At 43.2% G+C, this 21,498-nt stretch overlaps 1 protein-coding gene across 1 annotated transcript in view; it reads left to right on the forward strand.

Moving 5' to 3' along the window:
* LOC138569976 (probable acyl-CoA dehydrogenase 6) overlaps positions 1 to 21,498 on the forward strand; it is a 908,321-nt gene that overhangs the window by 719,325 nt on the left and 167,498 nt on the right. The window lies entirely within an intron of this gene.

Raw genomic sequence — 21,498 nt, forward strand, 5'->3', positions numbered from 1 at the left:
ACTGCAATTGTGGGGAAGGGTGGACTCTGGGTCCCATTGGGCAGCTTGCCCCATCTAGTGGGGCTGGGTGCGGATGATAGTGGAATTATTGGTTATTTTTAAGGTCTTGTTTGAAAAGCCAGGTTTTGAGTTTTTTTTGTTTGGAACAACCAAAGTGAGGGGTCATTCCTGAACTCTGGGGGCATGGCATTCCAGTAGTTGGCGGCCATAACCGAAAAGCTAGAGCTGCCTGCTTTTTGTCTTTTAAATCTTTGGATTTGCTTTAAATGTTCCTTAGGTGGGGCCTTTATTTCTATACACATTCCATGACCCTCACAGTTAATGTCACATAGCTATGTTTGAATAGCACAACATGCCTGGGGAGTCAACGGTAGCTGCTGCTAGCTGCTGGTTTCAAGCTAACGAGGCTCCCCTTTGCTATAACCAGAAGCTAAATAGCTCCCAGCTCTTGGTAATTTCAAACCCTGCAATGAAACGCCAGGGTTCTCTGACATGCTCATTTTACTCTGTCACTCAGAGTATGTAGTCATTATACAAAGGTATTTATTTATTTCAGCGGGTGCACTTAGAATGAAAGCTGCAACTCTAGTGCCTAACATTAGTGTACTCTGCCCAGTTTACCCCTCTGATTTGTAACAGACCCTCCCTGAGGAAGTTGATCTGGGACTCCATGGATTCTATCCTTTTACCCCACCAGGCAGGTAAGTCGACAGTGAGGAATGGCTTTCCAGAGTCAGCCACAAGAACAGGACAAGTCTACATGCAGGACTAAAAGAATGGGAGTGGGAATGACTGTTTGTGGGAACAGGTGGGTCAGGGGGTGAGAACCCGGTATCGGTTGCAGAAAAAAATGGCAGTCCTGTGTGAGAGGCACAGGAGGCCTGAACAGAATGTTGACATTCAGTGTAGCAGCACTCCCTCATTCCAGGCCACCTGCTTAACTAGCGTCTCTCCACTATGTGCTAATCTTGAGTATGGACCCGTGAAGTGTAGATATATGCATTTTCTCCAGTCAATTAAATGCAAGCAATTTTCAACTTAATGTTAATTTAGCTGTATTTCACATTCTATGACTCATCAACGGGACAGTTATCAGTTTCTCAGATATTATGCTAATGTTAGTTGAAAACAATACTCATGTTGATTTATTTCACAATCATTTCTTCTTCTACTATTTTCATATTGGCTGGTGTTTTTACTATAGGCAGCAAAACGTATGTGCACTCCATTCTTGAGAATTTCCTCTCATTGTGAATAACATTCCTAGTGGTCTCTACTGGGTTTTATGGACCTTGTAGCATCAACATGTATATTGTCACCCAATTCCTTTCTTCTGGGAGATTTTAATCTTTCCTTGGGAAATTGATTAAATGTGCATGTTAATTTGTTCAAGAAATTCTTTTGCTAAACCAAAATTGTGAAATTCCTACTCATATTAAAGGGAATACATTAGATTGAATTGTTACCCCTTTTAATACTCAACAGTACCTCAAAACACAGTTGATGGACTGGTCAGATCACCTAATTGTATTATTTAGTTATATATGTGAGTATTCAATAATTCAGGGTCAAACAAAAAGGCTGACATAATACTCATGAGGTAGAGGAGAGTAAGTTCCGTAATGCTCTCCCTGACTCTTTATTGGCAAATAGATCTTCTCGCTCCGCAGATGACGTGGCTAGTAAATTCTATAAAGCTATTCACCTAGCAATAGATACTATTGCCCTTGCAGAAGTAAAATCAGTATGTATCAATCACTCTGCATCATGGTTCTCTGAGTAATAAAATACACAAGGACAAAAAGTCAAAAGTATTGAACCGATATGGTGTAGAAATCCATCACTGGAAAATATGAACTAATTGAAGGAAGCACGCAGGCATTGTTCATGGGAAACGAGAGCAAAACAAATCTATTATTCAACTGGAATATAAGTAACCATACATAAACCAAAAACACTATTTGTTTTCTTCCCAAAAATATTGTGCCATTTCAGATGACGAAATTAAAATGTAATGATTTTGCTAAATTCTTCTCTGAAAACATTTCAAAAATATGAGATTAAACCGTCCCTATGCCACCATCAAAAGAGCATTGGTAAAACTTTACCTCAATGAGAATATTTCCGTATAATAGATAATGAGTCAGTCTCTAGAATAATTTTTAGCTTAAACCCCACTTTTCTTGCAGACGACCCTGTCCAGCTAGAAAGGTAAAATAACTTGGATGTTTCTTCGGCCACACCCATTGCCACCCACCTCACTGTAGCTGTAAAACTCCCCTTTTTATGTCTTAATCTAAATTTTTTAAATCTCTATTAAAAAAAGTTTTTCCATTAATCACAGTTATTCTTAAAGACACACAAATAACCGTGGTTATCCGTCAAAAGCATGCAAAATCCAAAACTCTTAGCTGCCTTCCCAGGCACTCGCCACATGCCCCCCTCCTCGTGCCATGCTTCTCCCACTTCCTTAAAGTTATTTTTCCCTCCCTAGCCCTTTCCCATTTCGCCTCAACACTCATCCTTTAGTCTGACGCACTTTCATTTCTGATCTAGTTTGCTATCATAACTGCAGTTATCCCACCAGATAACCCTGGTTTTGCGAATGCGTTTGAACTCTGAACTTTGTCCCCAGCCCCCCCACACACCAATGTCCCAATTGCACATGGTGTCCTTTTTCCCTGTCCTTACCTATGCCATTTCAGCATTTTTCCTCCTCCAAATGTTTTTTTTTTACCACTTTCCTTTTTCGGCTAACCCTAGTTATATCAGTTCTAACCATGGTTATCTCTCACATTGACCCCCCCGGCCCAAAAAAATGGCAGCTTTTTAATTCTTCTGAAAAGCCTTGCTGATGCATTGTGGGACACATATATAGCTTTTTAACATGTTTTTATCATGATTTGGTTTACATCAAACATTACACATAAACAAAACATGAAATGCACTTATTACATTAAATCATCTTTCAGATAAAAGAAAACATTTCCTAAAATCATTCCAACTCCTCTAAAAGTTCCTCCAAAAAGTGATGCAGTGCCAAAGTTAGTGAAACATTTTACCCCCACATTAATCTAAACCAAAACATATTTCTCGAGAAATCAGAATTGAAGCATTCCAGTTCTCTTTAAAAATGTCTACTTCTCATACAACCAAAAAATGGACAATCCATCACCAAGTAGCGGAGCATTTCACAAGAATCAATTGTGCAAAATTGACAGGTAATTAAAGCTCTTTGTGCAATATCTGTTGTCCAATGTTTCATTTGTTCCCTGGTCGGAAACTGATTTAGCCTGAATCGCATAAAAAGAGACCAGGCTTTGTTACATGGGAAACGGATAAGATATAAGGGAAAAAAATTCCGTTGATGTGCAACATTAGCATATTCAATATAGGAAGAATATGTATCATTTAATTCAATTATGGCCAACCAGTCCTGTTGGAAAAGTTTGGTTTTGACCCTCAGGACGATTTATTAGTTCCTCCTCCGTAGACCCAATTTCCTTCAGCAAATCTTGCAGTCTAGACGTCTCTAAAGGTCCAATGCTGTCCATCCCAATTCTTGAGAAAGGGACTTCTATTATTGGTAAAGGATTCAGAGGAGCAGGCAATCGGATGGGAGTAATGGTTCTCTGACATATTTCACATGTCTGAATAAAGGTTTTTATATCAGCATGGATACGTGGTCAGTAAAACTTCCTGCTGATGTGTGCCTGGGTTTTGGATTGTCCTAAGTGTCCCCCTGTCAGATGGAAATGCGCAATCTCTAGTAAAATCTTCTGGTGGGTTTAAGGGGATTGCTAACTGGGTTTTACTTAAGCCTTCTGTGGATGTTTATCTATATTGAAATCCTTGCTTTAAGAAGAAAAAAGGACTTCCCTGCTCTACACCCTCTCCTTCAGGAATTGCTTGCAGGAAAGCCTCAGCGAGGGCTGGGTCGGGATAGTTGGTAAGCTCTTCTCCCTTTTTCTCTTCAGTGGTAGATGGTTCATCAGCTTCACCAAAGCCTAAGGTACTTCTCTGTTTCTTCTAGTTCACTTTCTTTAAAATGAGGAAATGGAGCTTTTTGAAGAATGCCTTGGACGATATTGTCCCCACAATGTACTTCAAATGGGATTTCACCATGGTTGTGTAAGAGATCCTTTACGTCTCTCCTCGAAAGTCGGGATCGATGGCGACTGCTAAAACGTCAATACCATACTACCAAGTGAGACCAGATTTTGGGGCCATCCTATATAACACCCAGGAGGGGGTATCAAAACTAAGTCTGTGGGAATCATTCCTCTTTTCCCAGGAGGGATATAACGTCTCTACTGCTACAGATATCAAAGCCTATTGATTCTTTAGTGGCAATAGAGAGATTGCTGGCTCTATGACTAAGCAAATGGAATTGTAGGGTTCCCCAACTTGTTTCAACTGAGTCACATCCCACCCCTGACACCACATGTAATGAAGGCATGGCATCAACAGTAAGACTGACGCAAGTGACCACAGTTCAAGTTGTTTATTGAACTTTTGCAGGGGTGTGATAAACGCTCATCTTAACCTAAATCTAAAGATGGGAGCAAGCTACGACCATCGAATAATAATGTACTCCTAGCCGAGTCTCGTCTAAATAAAAGGGCCTATACTAAAAAATAATATTGTCAATCCTTAACACTAAATACAAATAGTGTGGGGTGAAGTTCATGAAAAAGAAAGAAGTGTTCACAAAATAAGTCAGGATAATTGGGCCATTGACCTCCCTTCCCCATGTATTCAGCACAGGGCAAGGCAGTTGACTCGAACAGAGTGCACACTCTGTCTTCTGTAGCACGAGGATACAGTTCAATCTTCACATTTCAGGACCATCTGGGTCGAAGCCTCTTTACTACTTGTACGTTTCTAGACTCAAAAGAGCCTGCTGTGCAAAAACAATACGTAAATGTTCTTTTCCTTTCAGATGTACTCCAAGTTGGGTGTTCACCATGTATCCCCCTCAGCCGGGCTCAGATCCTTTTCATAAATTCCAAGTAGGATCCCCCTCTTCTGAGCTCAGATCTCTTTTAAACCAATGTTCAGAGAATTGTTTCTTAGGTGACTCCCGGTTCACCCCAGGATCCCCTTCTGCCGGGCTCAGATCCCTTTTTTTCGGTCAATTAGTCTCGCTCAGCCAGGCTTGGACCAATTGTGATTTACCTTAAACTATCGAAGAGTTTTGTATGTGCACAGGGTTTAGCTTGACCCTTTGCATGGCCACTCCGATTTCGTTATTCCTTTTTCTCACAGTCAGCATCAATTGGATACCTGACAGAGACTTTTGAATGAGCGGCCACGTTGCGCCGGAACACTCTGTGTATATCTTTTGTAGGCTTCCCAAAGTTCAATTACTCCTTTGATTCCAATTATATTCATGTCGCTTGCAAGCTTGGTTCAAAACACAACCTGGGTTGATATCAGTCTCTCTGACTCACCAGCTGTGCTGTATTGTTTGAAGGGAGTGCAGCCCGCACCGCTGGCCTCACGGCCTTGGTCCACTTTTTTCTGTATTGTTTGATGGCACTTTGTAGTAGGAGCCAAGGACAGTACCACGGCGGCAATCGCTCCTTCCCGCCTTGGTTATTGACATGGGATCACCCCGGGTACCTCAGACACACTGTGCAGGTTTGATCAGCCTTAGTTCCTGGTCTTTGGTTTCTTTCTTTCTTTCCAAGGCTCATAAAAATAAGTCTTTAGAGGTCATGGGTACTTCCCTCCTTGTGACGCTCTCTGGTCTCGCCGTCTTTCTCCTTGTATTAAACTGCCATCTTGGAACTGCTGTTTCCTCATGTGGTTTGCCTCGCTCAGAGTGTGCTTTCGTGCTCCACCTTTTATCGTTGTGGGGAAGTGTGATGGAAGTCTGGTGTGTGTAGTCATCTGTAATTGCCTGACCCTGCCTGTCCATGTTGTTGGGACATGCCAGCTCTGGTGTTAGTGTCTTGTCGCTCACGGTGAACTGTCCATGAGAAAGTGTTTGTGTTGGAAAATGGGGTTGGGGAGTTTAAATTCCTAGGTATCCTACCTGGTAGGATGGGGAAAAGGTGTTATTGGAAACGGGATACCGTTTCTCAACCTCTGGTGTCCCACCTCCACTCCCTAATGAGCCCCATCCAGGTGATCCTCATGCACTGGTCCACCCTCAGGAACTGGTTCCAAAAGTGATTGCTTGTTTTATGATGTACCGAGAAAGGTCATTTTATGGTACATTGATTATTGTAAGTATGGACAAAGGAAGATTGTATTCATTTATTTAATTTGTGTTTTATAGCAGCGCTCGGGGTCATCTTTGGATATTCTGTATACCAGGGAGTCTAACTCTGTTTTATTTTGTAAAGGATGCTGCATAGCATCCGCCAAGACCCAAAAAAGTATCTACTTTCTGGAAAGTTTTCCCACCAAGTCTTCACCTGTGAAATCTGTAATAAATGCATCCGCACCCAAGCAGAAAATGCTCACCATAAAAAGGAAAATTCCACCTTCATCCTTTCCATCACTTCCACTGCACCACCAAAAATAGATCCATCAGTCATGCCTTTGGGGGAGGGTTTATACCCTGATTAGAGAAATTCATCAGTTTCTTGGCTCATATAATGTCCCTGCATGGCTCTACCCATGGGGGGGGAGGGGGCAAAAACACTGCCCGAAATACTAAGGCTGATACCAAAGCTGTCAATGGCCCACGCTTCCCCAACAAAGGCGATGATGATGTGTGCAGGCCTGGCTATTGGGCTGCGGACAACTGCACCAAGTACATTGCTAACCAACCATCCCCAGGGGGGGCTCACTGTTGTTTGCCCCTGACTATTACTGTACTCTGTGTATGCCAGAGGGAGCCTCAATGATCATGCAAGTGATATGACCAAGGGCACTTTCATGACCCCATAGCCCCTGCAGTCCAGACCTCTAGTCAATGCTAGTCGGTTGGCTACCAACCCCCAGCCACCCCCGAGACTAGAGTATCAAATGGAGGGAGAGCGTAATAATATCAAAGATGGCCAGCACAATCCCTCCAAAGATGGACAGCAGTGAAGAGACTCTCCTGCCCGCCAAGCACACTCACTGCCAACTGTACCCTCAGGATGGGGCGTCGATGGGTAGAGAAAACAGGGGAAACGTGAATGACCGGATACTGGCCATTCCAACAGGGGCATTTAGTGAGCTTGAGACGGACAACAGTGCTTTCTAAACACCACTCTGCACCAAGCAAGCTGTAAAATGTATCCCCGGTTCGATTGGCGAGGGGGCCCAGAGATCAAAGAGTGCAAATGCAACATTGTGCTATCTGAACTGTTGAAACTAAAGAACCTAGTCCTATCCTTGTTTGAAGTAATTCAGAAGGGATTGGACATGGAGAGACCACCAAAAAGTCTAGAAAAGGGTAAAAAGGTCTCCAAGCGCGTCGGTGACACCACCTTTAACAATAATAAAGCCGCACAATGTGGGAGGGTGCATGCTAGTGGAAGCAGGGCATGCACCAAAACCATTAGTGCCCCAGATGGCAAAGAAATATTGCCCCCATTGACATCAAGTGGCCATGGCGCCACCCTGAGCCAACAATATCCTGCCCCCCTCAAACCGCCGCAGATGTCTAGTCGGAAGGCAGATGGTACACCCATGGCAACAGCTATAGCCGTCAGGTTAGCAAGCAGGACTGGCCATCCTCCTCCTATTTCCATCGCCAACAGCAGCAAGGAATTAGTGGACAGCACAAGGGGTTCATTGTATGTACACAAGGTCCCCAGATTGGCCCTAAATCTTCACAAACCCAGGGAAGCACTCTTAAACAAATGCATGCATTGGATCCGGACAGTAGCACTAGAATTTGCCAACATGAGGGGAAATGGCTTTGATTCTGTCAGTATTGGCTTTAGGGAGATGGGTATAGCTAGAAGTTTAGTTTTTTTTGGCAGGAAATGCCAACCCCACCCCCAGCGAACAACGAAATAGAACTTGGGCAAGACTGGTACACCGCCCCCCCATGAAAAAACGTCACAATGGCCTGTGCTCTCAGGAGAAAACATTGTGCACTTGGGGACTAGGACTCTGGGTGACACCTCTCAGACTAAATCCCTGCAGCTAATGGTGCATTGCTGTCCCAGTCCCCTTTTCCAACCCAAGTTGAGAAGACTGCGCTGCTTTCTGGTATAGAACTGGGCCTTATGGTTATTGTATTTAATTTAACTTCTTTTCATTATGAATGAAACGTTAAATTTTAAAATTATTTGTGATGTATATTTATTGGGAAATAATTTTGTGGCTCAATGCCGAAATAAAGTTGTTGACTGACATTGCCCCCGCCGTTTGCCTTGCAAGGGTCATGACAAGGATAACCACAACATGCTTAAAACACACCCCAATAGAAGCAGAAATCACAAGTGACCACTAATGCAGCACCAAAACGTTCCAGTACCTACTGAGCTAGGTACCTGCCCAAAAACCTCAAAAAAGCAAACAAGAGCCTCAGGATCTTTATGGACAATGGATTCCCCCACGGAACCATGAACCAACACGCTAGTAAAGAAATGTTTACACCATGCTTGCTCATATCCGGTCAGAAGATCTGGAATCCTGAGTCACAAAAGGCTGAGCTCAGAAGCTTGACATGCTTTGCGTCAGGATTCCAGGTTCTCCATCTTCAGACCACAAATGGAGGTGGCTGGAGTCTGCATCAAGTAAGAGGAGGGCAGGGGTAGAGGTCGGAGTGGGGTGCAGCAGGGGGACTCCCCGAAAGGGACTCGGAGAGGGCTATGAACAAAAGATCGACCCTGCAGGTGCGGCCTCTCCAGCCTACAATCTGAATGGTCCTTCTTTTGTACATGGTCTTCAGACATAGATCTTCTTTGCTCAAACAGATCATGCTTTTCCTCTCCTTTCAATGCAGGACCCTTCTCATCATACCACTGGTTCTTTCAAGAATCGATTATGCCAACAGCATACACCTTGGAATGCTAGAATACCTCACAAAGAAACTTTAGCACATACAGGCAACAGCAGCAAGATTATTGCTTAGACTCAACATGAGGGAGCACATAACTCCAGCTCTAAGAAGTCTCCAGTGGCTAGTGCTTACAAAACTTTTAAAAAATCAATGAAAGGCACTCTGTGTTATGCACAGTGCTGTTCAAGAGTTGGAGCAGAATTGATCTAAGCAAGAATCATCCAACACCAACTCAGAAGGAGAGACCACGCAGTACACAAGAGAGAAATACAGAGGAGCGTCCTTCTCCAACATGGTGGCCAAACTATTGTATAATCTAGCAAAAGAAATCTGCACAATTGAGGAGCACCTCTATACCAGGAAAACATGAAAGACTTGGTTTTTCAATGCCTAAGCAAATGAGAAAGCGTCCAACACCAATAACCCCACCCCCACTGCTATTGTGCTGAAACAAACCATCTGTATTAAAAGCAAGAAAGTTGCCTTGCTTGACCCTCAACTCCTCTCCATGAAAAGGTTATACCAGCCACAACCGGCTTCCCCCACTGTTGCAACTACTGAAACTTTGGAACGCACTCCTGGCTGCTGTGGTGATCATCCCAAAAGCTCCGGCCTGGGACCCTTCTCATGTGGCCAGGGAAAGGCAGCTGCTACTGATCCTGACCATGGGGGTGGTGGTCTGCGGCTGGATGACAAAGAAGGGAACCTAGGTCAGGCAGAATGGGAAAACCATATGAATACATTTCCCTAATGGCCATACAGTGTTAATGGCCTATTCTAAAGTTGATGATTCTGTTGAAATAACTAGGAACATTCTGGACGAGGAAGAGGAGTCCACAGTGTCCAAGGTGTTGTGCAGTCTAGTTGTTATAATGACCCACACCTGAGCGGGACCTTTAAACATTTAAAAGCCTTTCAGGTGGGGGCAAAGTGAGACGGCCAAAGCAGCAGAAGCAGCAGGGAATGGAATCACTGCTGTGCTGAAAGAGGGATGCCGTGTGCAGTTCGTGGAGAAGGTCGAGATCCCTGGTGTATGCAGAGGATGCACAGAGGGAAGCAGTATTAATGCCAGAAACCCCAAGGCAGAGAGAAGCTCCCTCCATCCTGTACCCCGCTCCGGTGTCAGCCTTTTTCAGTGAGCATAGAGGATTGTGCAAGTTCCGTTGACAGCTCGCGTGATCAGTGGCAGGCTGGTGGGAGCTGTCAGACACAGCAGGAGTCCTGACGAACAAAGAAGAGGAGCCAGCATGTCAGAAGGAGATGCAGGGAAAGACCGGTGAGTTGGCCTGATGCAGGTGATCCCGGAGCGCTCCGAGGGAGATTGCTGAGCATTTTTGAATACTGTACATTTAAATGTAAGCAAACTGGGTGTAACTTGACTATTACTTTAGATGTCGAGTGGGAGAATATTGTAACCTGCATTGCCAAAGCCGAATTGGGGGATACCCAATATTGAATAACTATAACCTGTATTGCCAAAGCTAAAGGGGGGGGCAATAAAACAACAAAGGAGATAGAACTTTCCCAAAGGGAGATATCTTAAAAGGGACACTAACTTACATTGCCAAAGACAAAGAGTGATACCAAGGCAAGTTGAATCTAGTAGTTCCATAGCAAGATACCTCTAGGGAAAGGAGTTGTTAACCACATTACTAAACAGCCAAAAGGATGTGTAAATGAATGCAATATACAGCAGGAGAAAAGCCCTTCTCCTTGTAACAGGGAACAAGGGCGAGAGATATGTAACCTACATTGCTTATGGCACATAGGCCAGTGTGAGAACTATTGTCTTTTTGTGCAGGATGTTGGAGAAGAACTATATGCCAAATGTGTTAACAAGCCTTACCACAGAGTATAAGTAGTAGTAGTAGGAGGAGTGTTGATCCTGGCAAACCAGGAATGGGTTAGAGGAAGAAGATTACTTGAAGTATTGCGAATGTGATACAAGGTTGTGGCGGAAAAGAAGTGGCAATTCATTACTGTACTGGATGAATTGTTTATAACCATCCTAAGATGTTGTTTGCAAATAAGAAATATGATGCAATAATAATTGATCTTCAGAGAACATCTGCCTTGACTTCTGATTAGAGGTGTGAAGAGGAAGCCTTTTTGTTTTTCCAAGCAGGCTGTGGAAACTTTAACCATTGTTTCCAAGTCTGAAAAACCTTTTGAACTGAGACAGTCGCTTTGCCTAGTAAAGGATATATTGAATGAAAATAACTTTACTGCCGACCTGGAATGGAACTTCGATTGTGAAAATAACATTTCTAAAACTGAACTTTAGTTGCAAACATCCTGAATTGATCTAGGAGAAGGTGATCCAACCCTGGTCAAAAGGATTCTTATTTATAACCTTTGTGTCTGAACCTATGTTATTTTGTGAAGTTAACTCACCAAATTATTCCTGTCTGATGTTCTTGAGTGTATTCGTGTGAGGGACAGATATTTGTGGACGTTAGGTCGATTTCTTTTAGCGCCCGTTTGTTAGGTAGAGAAACCTATGTAGGTTTGTGAAAGATGGGCGTTTGTCCCACCCCTTATTATTTAATAAAATGGCAACTTATGACAAACTTAAACCTAAGTGTCCGTCTCACAAGTCTGACCCCTTACACTGCCCAATGCATACCAGACTTCAACCACATCACAACATGCTTAACCATTAACTATCTCTGCAGCTGCCACACAGGCTCTTGGAGTCCAATGGGATACTGGCAAAGAATCGACATGTGCTTTCTTGTGTCTAACCTCAGCCTCTGCCACCCACTAGCCATTCAAATGCCCCATGCTCAAACTCTACACATGCAAATCAATGAAGTCACAAACACACGATTTCTCATTACCATTCTCATCAGATGACAAAAAGAATGCTACACTTCTACAACCAATTTAAGTACCACATGCCCGGGATCATGCATACTTGCGCTTTGTGCACACACTCTCCTTCTGGATACAAATGACTTGATGCTCTCAACATGAAACACTAAAGACAAACTTGCTGCAGAGACCAGGGTAAATCTCTCTCATTCCAAATAATCAACCCCACCCACTGTCACAATACAAAGGAACACTCCCTTTCTTTGCATGTACCGTGTTGAGGATAAACATGTACAAAACATTTTAATAGATTTGAAAACATGAATACATGGGGCAAAGAGTACAATGGTACATGCATCATAATATTGATAAAACAAATTTGATAAAGTACAAAACATTGTCTTGCACCAGTGAGATAACAGAAGAATCCAACAGGACATGAAAAAGAGGAAGAGGCTCAGACCTGCCACAGGGACATATACGAAAGGATCCAAAGAACATATTAAATCAAAAGCGCCAACAATTTGTCCTTTTTGAACCGCATCTTTGTACATTCATTTTTTTAAAGAGTGTATACATTGAAATTGTTAACTTAAGTGCACGTAGATTACGGCTGTGGAAATCCCATAATTGAAGCCAAGCCTTCTTCAAGATAGCAAACACTGTTGTATGCACTCTTCTATTCTAACAGTGAAATGATTGCTGTGTTTGCAAAATAAATGTCATGTTGATGAAGGAAACTCACTCCTTCCAAACTAATATTTTAAACAAAGTATTTTTTGTTTGTTTTTAAGATTTATGGTTTATTACAAACCTTTATCTGATAAAAATAACATGCATCACTTTTCATCCCTTTAAAACATAGGTAGAAGTCAAAAACATTCTACATTCCCCCACATCATTCCCCCATCTCCAGAAACCACAAACCTCTTTTTCATTTTTTATGCCAAAAATAGTCCCTGTCGATTGTTCACACCACTTTAAATCATGCATCAAATGATGTCATTTCCACTCTTTCGAGCAGACTTCCATATGAAAGCTGCCTTCAACAGCTGGATCACTCCAAAAATAATGGAATTAGTTCCCCAAGCTAGAATCCACTCTCATGTTGCTTGTACCTCAAGGGAATGTCTCCCCTGAATAAGATTGCCAATAAGGTGAGTGTGGAGTGTGGTAAATCCAGTGCAAGACAGAATATGTGTTTTAGCATTTCTTGCTTCTCTTAAGAGGGACACAATCTACAAAAGGATTCTGGATCCATGCCATATCTCTTCAAAATGTGCCTGGTGAGCAGTATAGTAAATCATAGACTTATAAATTGGTCTCTATACGAAGCACTAGGAAATTGAGCCTGATATTTGGCTACTTTTCAGTAGCCTTTTATTTCATGTCTCAGCTGTGTTTGAGAGTCATAACTATCTCTTTCACAGTCACAATTTAGTCATATTCCCAGAGTATATTTTTTTATTTTCCACCGGAACATGCTTCGGCAGCCTCAAGGACTTCCTCCAGAAAAATCCTTCAAATAGACCCCATATTTTTCCTGAGGTCGAAAGAAAGACCTCTGCCCCATAGGTCATAGTAGCCACAACCTTCGATGTATAGAAGGTAAAAAGTCATAAAAATATGACACATTTTCCATATTACCAATGACCCTTGATTGAGCCAATAGGGATTTAATGTGTATTCTCAAATCTTTTAACCTTGGTGTATCCGCTACACTAGCATTTATTCAGGTCCCAAGATAGAGTACAGATGGAACCTGGGCTAGGAACTCTTGTGCCATTTAAATGAAGGTTTCTGTCTAGCGCCTCTGGACGATGAAAACAGAACAGTAGCTTTTTCTGCATTTATTTTCGAGGCCATTACTTGTCATGTAGTTCTCCAACTCAATCAAAGATCTCTGAATGCGAGTCTGGTTCAGTATGACCAGATCATCCGCGTAGAGAACTCTAGATATCTCTGGCCCTTCACATCCGTGGGGAAAAGCTTGTATATGGTCGCAGTTATCCTTCAGATCTGATAAAAAGGGATTAAACAAAGTAGGGCCCAATGGACATCCATGTTTTAGGCCCCTATACGTGAATATCTCTTTAGTTAACCCTTGGAGATTGAGGGTAATATAAACCTTTTTTGCAGTATATAGAGCCTGAATTACTGTCAATAGGTAATTCGGGCATTTCCATGCCTTCATCTCTGTGCCTTCATATTTGCCAATAGCAGGATTTTATCTACATTATTGAAGGCTTTTCGGTGGTCACCAAATAGATTTTGTAATGATTAAATGCCTCCCCTTTTAGAATATTCAACATGAACAAATTCAATTCTGTTCCAACACCCTGGACAAAACCAGATTGGCGCTGGTCAATCCTATTAGACTATTCCATCCATTTTCTCAGGGATTTCAAAGGTAAAGCCACTAAAAGCTTCCCCAAGACATCACGAAGGGCAATCGGACGGTAGTTGGATGGATCCGTCCGACTTCCCTTCTTAAAAATAGGAACAATAATAGCTGATCTCCAGGATTCCAGAATCTCCCCTGCTCTCAGCACCTCAGAGAACCACTTAAATATAAAGAGAAGCCATGCCTCCATCTCCTTCTTAATCATAGAATTAGTAATCCCATCAGGGCCTGGAACATTAGATAGGTTAGCCTTTTTTTATCAAAATCTCTAAATCTAGCATGTCCATAGAGAAATACCAAGGACCGTTTGTCTTAATAGTACGCTCAGGATAGAGGGATGTTTTTGGCCCAAATAAATCCTTGTTAAAGTTACACCTGCCCACCTCTGTCACTACATTAGTTAAACAAGGGCGATCAGATGGAATCGCTTTATTTAACCATTGCCAAATCTGCCTAGAGTCCTTGTTAGCCAAAGCCTCTAGCATTGTTTGGGTATCTTTGTAAAAGCAAGGCCCGATTTCCCCTATGAGTGACTCGCAAGACTCCATCCAATCTTGCTATCACCTTTAGATCTTTATGAAGTTGTTATTTTTCCTTCTTAATTAAATCATCCTCGATATGAATATGGCAGAGGGGTCGCTGTTTTCCAACCCTTTCCTGTTTCACATGTTCCATCAATAAAGGTACATAATTTATGTCCGTTTGCTGATCCCACTATATGTCAAATTAGCTAGCGGGGAGGCAATATCACATGGTTTTCATGGCCTCAAGATTACCGTCCCACTTTTTAGCTGTACTCATCTGCTTATCACCCCAACAAAAATTTAGAAGAGCATGATTACTTTTGTCTTTTTGGACTATTTTAAATTCCAGCGTCTTCTGAAAAATATTAGAAGAAACTAACAAATAGTCCAACAATGATAAGCTCCCATTAGACCATGTTGTTTTAGGAGGAGTATCACTAGTTGATTGACCGTTAACCATGTATAAGTTCCTCATCCTCATGGTTCTCCACCACAGTCTGTATTTGTTGGTGCCAGTGTCTTTCTGTGGCAATACACGATTGAAACAACATGTATGCTTAAAGAAGGCAGCATAGTTTTCTGCCTGAGCCCGGCATGCTTGTGTTAGGAGGCATGGTTGGGTGAAATGATGGGGGTAAACAGTACAGCGGCTATGCTCCCCCATGCTTTCTCCCTTAGTTGCTTGTAGATACCTTGCTGCCAAATTGCTCTTACTCCACCTCCCAGGCGTTAGCACTCCTCCCTTCCTTGTATCTCAGCTGTCCTCACTGGGTACTTACTCCATGATATATAAACTACTCTTTTACTTCCTGAAGCTAGTTCTGCGACTCAATTATCTGAATAACAACTCTTTCCTGCAATGGCAATGTTGTGGACATCAAACTAAGCTATACAGGTAGGGAAGCAACACACTTTGGAGACATCCACTAGAACGGATAGTCTGAGGAATGGATATTGCAATGCTTGCTCCAAATATATGAAGAGGGTTTGAGGTGCAGGTGTCAGACTAGACATTTGGGACCAAGAAGTATGCAAAGACCTGGTGCTCAAAGTTTGATGTTTCTATTAGGGAATTTATAAACGAGTGGGCCAATATAAACATTTAAACAAGATCTTTGCAAAAATTATGAAACATACAATGGCCTTTTTGAGGAGTCAAGAATGAAAATCAGACACAAGTGCACCATGATTTTGATTACTTTCATTGAAAATAAAAGGGGTTGTGAAAGTGCCTCTCTAACCCTGCTCTAAGAGGAATTTCCATACCTAAACAAAATGAGGATATGTCTGTGTCAGAATGCCCAAAACAAAACTGTCCCATGTCCAAAGTTCTATTCTAAACCTCAAACTATAAATTAAATTGTAAGGTGAAAATGGTAATGTCTTTAGCTTTCGACGCTTTAGAAAAGGTTTCAAAAAGGACAAATAAATAGCTCCAACACAAAGGTTCCTCAAGGATAAAGATCCTTGCTCTAGAGGTTGGCTCCCTTCCCCTGGATTCCTCTTTACTTTCTGATATTTTCACAAGTAACAGTGCCTTGTTACTTTCTTAACCAGTAACAACACTGACACACAACCGTCTGGTGTTGTACTTTAGTCTCTTTCAGGATACCTGCAATACTCTAATGCCAGAGTTTTGCTGCTTCTCCCCTGGTTAACACAATCCTTTTTCTGGTCCTGATATTTCTTCTCCGGGCCCTTTTTATTTTGGTACATTTCTTATACCTGCCTGGTATACTCTCTTGCCAGGGCATCTTGTGTTAACACACTTATAATTGCTTGGTATACTTTCCTGCCTGGTATTCTTGTATTCACACAGGCACTCTGCCCTCTCCCAAACTTGCACATTTACTTTGTTTGATAATATATCTTCTTGATATATTATCCTGTCTGGGTTTCCCATAAATTTACACTGAATACGTTCACATACTTGTAGGGTTTTTTACTCGCAGTTCTTTTCCCCTTTTAACAATATGCTCTCTCGCTGTTTCTCTTTGTTTCTTTCTTTACTATTGCTTGCATTCAGCATGGCTGCCGATATACCCCAGTGTCCCCGCTCTCTCTGGGTGGACTCACCGGTTATTGTTTGCGTTCTTGGTTTCTCCTGCGGTCAACCAGTGACAGTCTTTCGGTTGCTTCATCCTCACGACCGCTTCCTCTTGGCTTGTCATGATGCCTACCCCCAGGCATCCGGACCAAGCCCATCAGCCCCGGGAGCAGGCATCTAGACATTTAGTAAAACCTCAGCAGCCCCGGCTAGGGGCTATTTGGGTTCAGTCCTGGCACCTTAGGCGCCAGGCTCATAGTAGGAATCAGTCCTGGCGCCTAAGGCGCCAGGCTCATAGTCATTACTTACCTCAGGCAGACCATGCTGCAAATGACTCCAATCCAACATGAAGCCTGAAAGGGACTATTTTTCTACAGGGACTATTTTTTACTCTGGTGTGGTTCTAGGGACTTCTTACCTGGGACTACTTTTGAGGCTATTTAAACCACACCTGACCAGCAACACACACTTCGCGTTATTCTGCATCCAGCAGCGTAACACTCACTGTGCCTGCAGCCTGAATTCAGTCTTCTGCCACGCCCGCCTCGAATCCGGAGCTCCTAAAACAAAGAGGAAAGAAAGGGACAAGGTTAGAAAACAAACTTATTTCTATTCCACACCTGATTCTAGATCCATCTTGTCTCCGGACCTGTAAAGAACATAATTTCTGCACGCACCGCACCTCCAGCTGCAGCGCCGCGCCATACTCACCAGTCTTCACAGCATCCTTCGGGTCGGCGCTGCCTCCATCATTTCTTCACCGAACTTTGGCACCTAGGAGACAAAAGAAAACCACAAGGTGAGCCGAGGGAACCAACAAATATAATTCTTACCACCATAGGCTTACCTGATTTACCACCGGAGGCATCCTTTTGTGACTCTCCATATTTTCACGTGCCGCATCTGTAAAGAGAGACAAAACAACACGTTTTCCTCGTGCAACATTTGCCGGACAGCGCCGGGTGACACTCTTACCTGAGCACCACCAGCTGCCACAAGAGCATCTTTTCACGAGCCAGCTGCAAGACAAGAAAGGAACGGGGAACAAGAGTGAACATCGGACATATTGAACTCTATGAACTTAATACTTACTGGTCCTCACCAGGAACCTCAGAGTCAATACTCTCCGGAACTCTCCCGAGCCTTCAAACCAGTGAAGTAACTGGAATCAACGCGCCTCTGCAAATCCACGCAGGATGGAGAGCTCATCTTTCAAGAATATAAGGTGAGATTGCTGTGAGGACATTTCGGAGGTGATTAGTTGGGGAGGACTGTGGGGGTGCCATCACTTGAATCCACAAGTGGCTAAATCCATCTCTCCACTTGCAGGAGAATATTTCTACGGGTTAAGCAGACAAGATTAGGAGGGCAGTTCCAGTCAGTCATCGCTGCATTACGCATCACGTGGGTGGAGACCGCAGCTGTCCGGGTTCGACCGACGCCCCTGTGGGAGCCAGGTGAGCCTAACAGAACGTGAAGCCTATCTACAAATCCCCACCCGGGCGTTATGGAAACCTCAGAAACCGACTAACTAGCCCTATTGTTAGGGGAACTTAGGGCAGAAGTGCACTCCGCGCGCCAAGAGACTAATGCCCTCAGGAGAGAACTGATTGTGTCAAAGGAGTGCACTGATGATCTTCCTAGACAATTACTGCAAAACCAAGCTGGGCAAACACCATTACCTGGACTCGTGGGAATCCAACTCCTGTTTCATCAAGCAATCATGTGCAAGTGGTTCTACCAGGGAGCATTCCTTTAGCTCCACTCGAACGTTTTGCTGGGGACCTAAAAAAGTTTGCCGTGTTTATGAACCAATGCCGCTTGCACTTTTTGTGCAGACCTGGAGCTTTTCCGAACGACCAAACCAAACTAGGCTTTGTACTATCATATCTTAGTGGCAGCGCAGCAGATTGGTCAATTCCATTAGTTAACCAGGTTGACCCTCTTCTTCGGGATTTTCAAGGTTTTCAATTGAGCATGGAAAGACTATTTGCCAGACATTCAAAGGGACAGGCCCTGGATAACGAACTTTTATCATTACGACAAGGTAACCAGGATCTACTAACCTATATCGCCACTTTCAATAGGTTAGTGGTGGAAACCGGATGGCCAGAGGTAAAACGAATTACATTATTTCATCGTGGCCTTCAGGGTGAACTGAAAGACGTTTTGGCCCAAGTTGTGAACCCACCTCAGGATTGTGCAGAATATATAGACTTAGTGGTCCAGTTAGACCACCGACTTCAGAATAGAAAGGCTGACCGAGCTAAGTTCGAGAATCGGGTATTGGTTAAACCCAATGTTACCCTCAAAGGAACAGATGTATCAGAACCGATGCAGATCGGGGGGGGGTCAAGGGACCCTTAACTCAAAAGGAAAGAGAAAGAAGACGGCAGATGCAATTGTGTCTGTACTGTGGGGTCTCAGGACATTTTCTACGGGATTGCCCTATAAAAACATCTAAAAAAAGTAGTCAGAGTTGCTCATAAAAATCAAACGGAGCCTGATTCGGGAAACAACCACGCCCGACAAGCATAGAGGTCTGCTTGCCGAGCTTGAAGAAGGATACTCACATACTTGTTACCCAAAAAAAACTTTGAACCAAGGCCTGGCCACAGTCGCTACTCCAGTCGTGCAGTTACCTCAGGAATATCAAGAATTCCAGGATGTTTTCCAAAAGGAACAGGCAAACACCCTACCACCTCACAGATCATACGATTGTCAAATCGATCTCATACCCGGTGCACAACCTCCAAGTAGTAGGATCTACGCCCTTACGGAACCCGAAAACCTTCACCTACGACAATACTTGGACCAATACCTTGCTAATGGCTTCATTCGTCCATCCAAGTCCCCTGCATCTTCAGCTTTGTTCTTCGTGCCTAAAAAGGAAGGTGACCTCAGAACGTGCATAGACTACCGCGCATTAAATCAGATCACAGTTAAGAACCGATACCCATTTCCTCTTATCCCCGAATTACTAGACCAAGTAAAGGACGCTTGTATCTACACTAAATTAGATCTCCGAGGGGCATATCATCTGGTACGTGTAAAGAAAGGCGACGAATGGAAGACTGCTTTTCGCACTAAGTATGGGTTATTCGAATACCAGGTGATGCCCTTCGGGTTGTGCAATGCACCAGCAGCCTTCCAGTATTTTATGAACAATGTCCTTCGTGAACTCATTGACATCTGTGTTGTTGTATACATAGACGATATTCTAGTGTACTCCTCTTCAGAATCAGACCATGTGAAGCACGTTCGTGCAGTCCTTCAGAAACTACGCCAGCACAAGTTATATGCAAAATTGGAAAAATGCGTTTTTCATGCTACGGAAGTTGAATTCCTTGGATTTATCCTGATTCCAAAAGGAGTCCGAATGGACTCTCGAAAGGTGAACGCAATCCTCAAGTGGCCATCACCCAGTTCAGTTAAAGGGGTACAAAGCATGCTCGGATTTGTTAATTTCTACCGCAGATTCATTCCGGATTTCTCACATGTTGAACACCCTATCACAGCAATTTTGCGAAAAAACAAACGCTTCTTGTGGACCGAAGAAGCTGAAAAGGCCTTCCAAGAGCTGAAAGCGAAATTCATGTCTGCACCTGTCTTAAAGCATCCACGCCCGAACTTCCATACATAGTTGAAACTGATGCATCCAATTTAGCCATGGGAGCTGTCCTGTCCCAGAAGGATCCTGAAACCGGTCAACTTCACCCAGTAGCATTTTGGTCCAGAAAGTTCTCGGCATCTGAGTTAAACTATGCAGTTACTGATAAAGAATTATTAGCCATCAAATCCGCCTTCAAGGCTTGGCGGCATTATCTTCTCGGTGCCAGGCATACCATTACGGTAATCACCGATCACCGGAACTTGCAGTATTTTAAAACAGCCAAGGCCCAATCGTCGTGTCAACTTCGATGGGCATTGTTCTTTGCCGAGTTCGATTTCGTGATCACTTATCAACCAGGTTGTAAAAAATGGCAAGGCAATGCCTTATCCCGAATAGGGATGGGAAAAGCATATGCGAACCCGGAACCGGTGCCTATAATTTCAGAACAAAGAATTCTTGGCATAACCACTCTACAGACACTAGAGGATATTCAAGTAAAGATCCAACAACTCTTCGATCCAACAGCCCTGCAGGACTGGGTGAAGAAAGGCCGGACTCCTCAGTCATCAATGACCTACCTTATTATCAAGGGCGACTATTTCTACCACACCACATCATGACACCCTGATGGAAGGACACTGAGGTATCGCAAAAACTGACGCTAAAATTAAGAGACAATTCTGGTGGCCCACCTGGCAAAAAGACGTAAAGTCATTTGTAATGTCTTGTGGCATTTGCGCCCAAAACAAAAGTCAGAAGAATAAACCAGCTGGCCTCTTACAACTTTTGGATATTCCACCAACACCATGGCACACATTATCGTTAGACTTTAATACAGATCTACCTCCATGTAATGGATTTAACACCATTCTAGTTATTGTGGATCTTTTTTGCAAGATGGCCCTCTTTATTCCTCTAAAGGGATTACCTTCTGCTTCAATTCTGGCCAAGGAGTTCCTCGAAAACATTGTTAGAATACACAGATTTCCTTCCATATTGGTCTCTGACCGAGGTAGTCAATCCATTTCATCTTTTTGGAAGTAATGATGTCAACTGGTGCAAATCGACATGAGGTTATCAACCAGTCACCATCCCCAGACCGATGTTCAGACGGAGAGGACCAACCAGACCCTTGAACAG

This window comes from Ambystoma mexicanum, chromosome 2q, assembly GCF_040938575.1.
Source record: "Ambystoma mexicanum isolate Mex_15411 chromosome 2q, UKY_AmexF1_1, whole genome shotgun sequence".
Taxonomy (NCBI): domain Eukaryota; kingdom Metazoa; phylum Chordata; class Amphibia; order Caudata; family Ambystomatidae; genus Ambystoma; species Ambystoma mexicanum.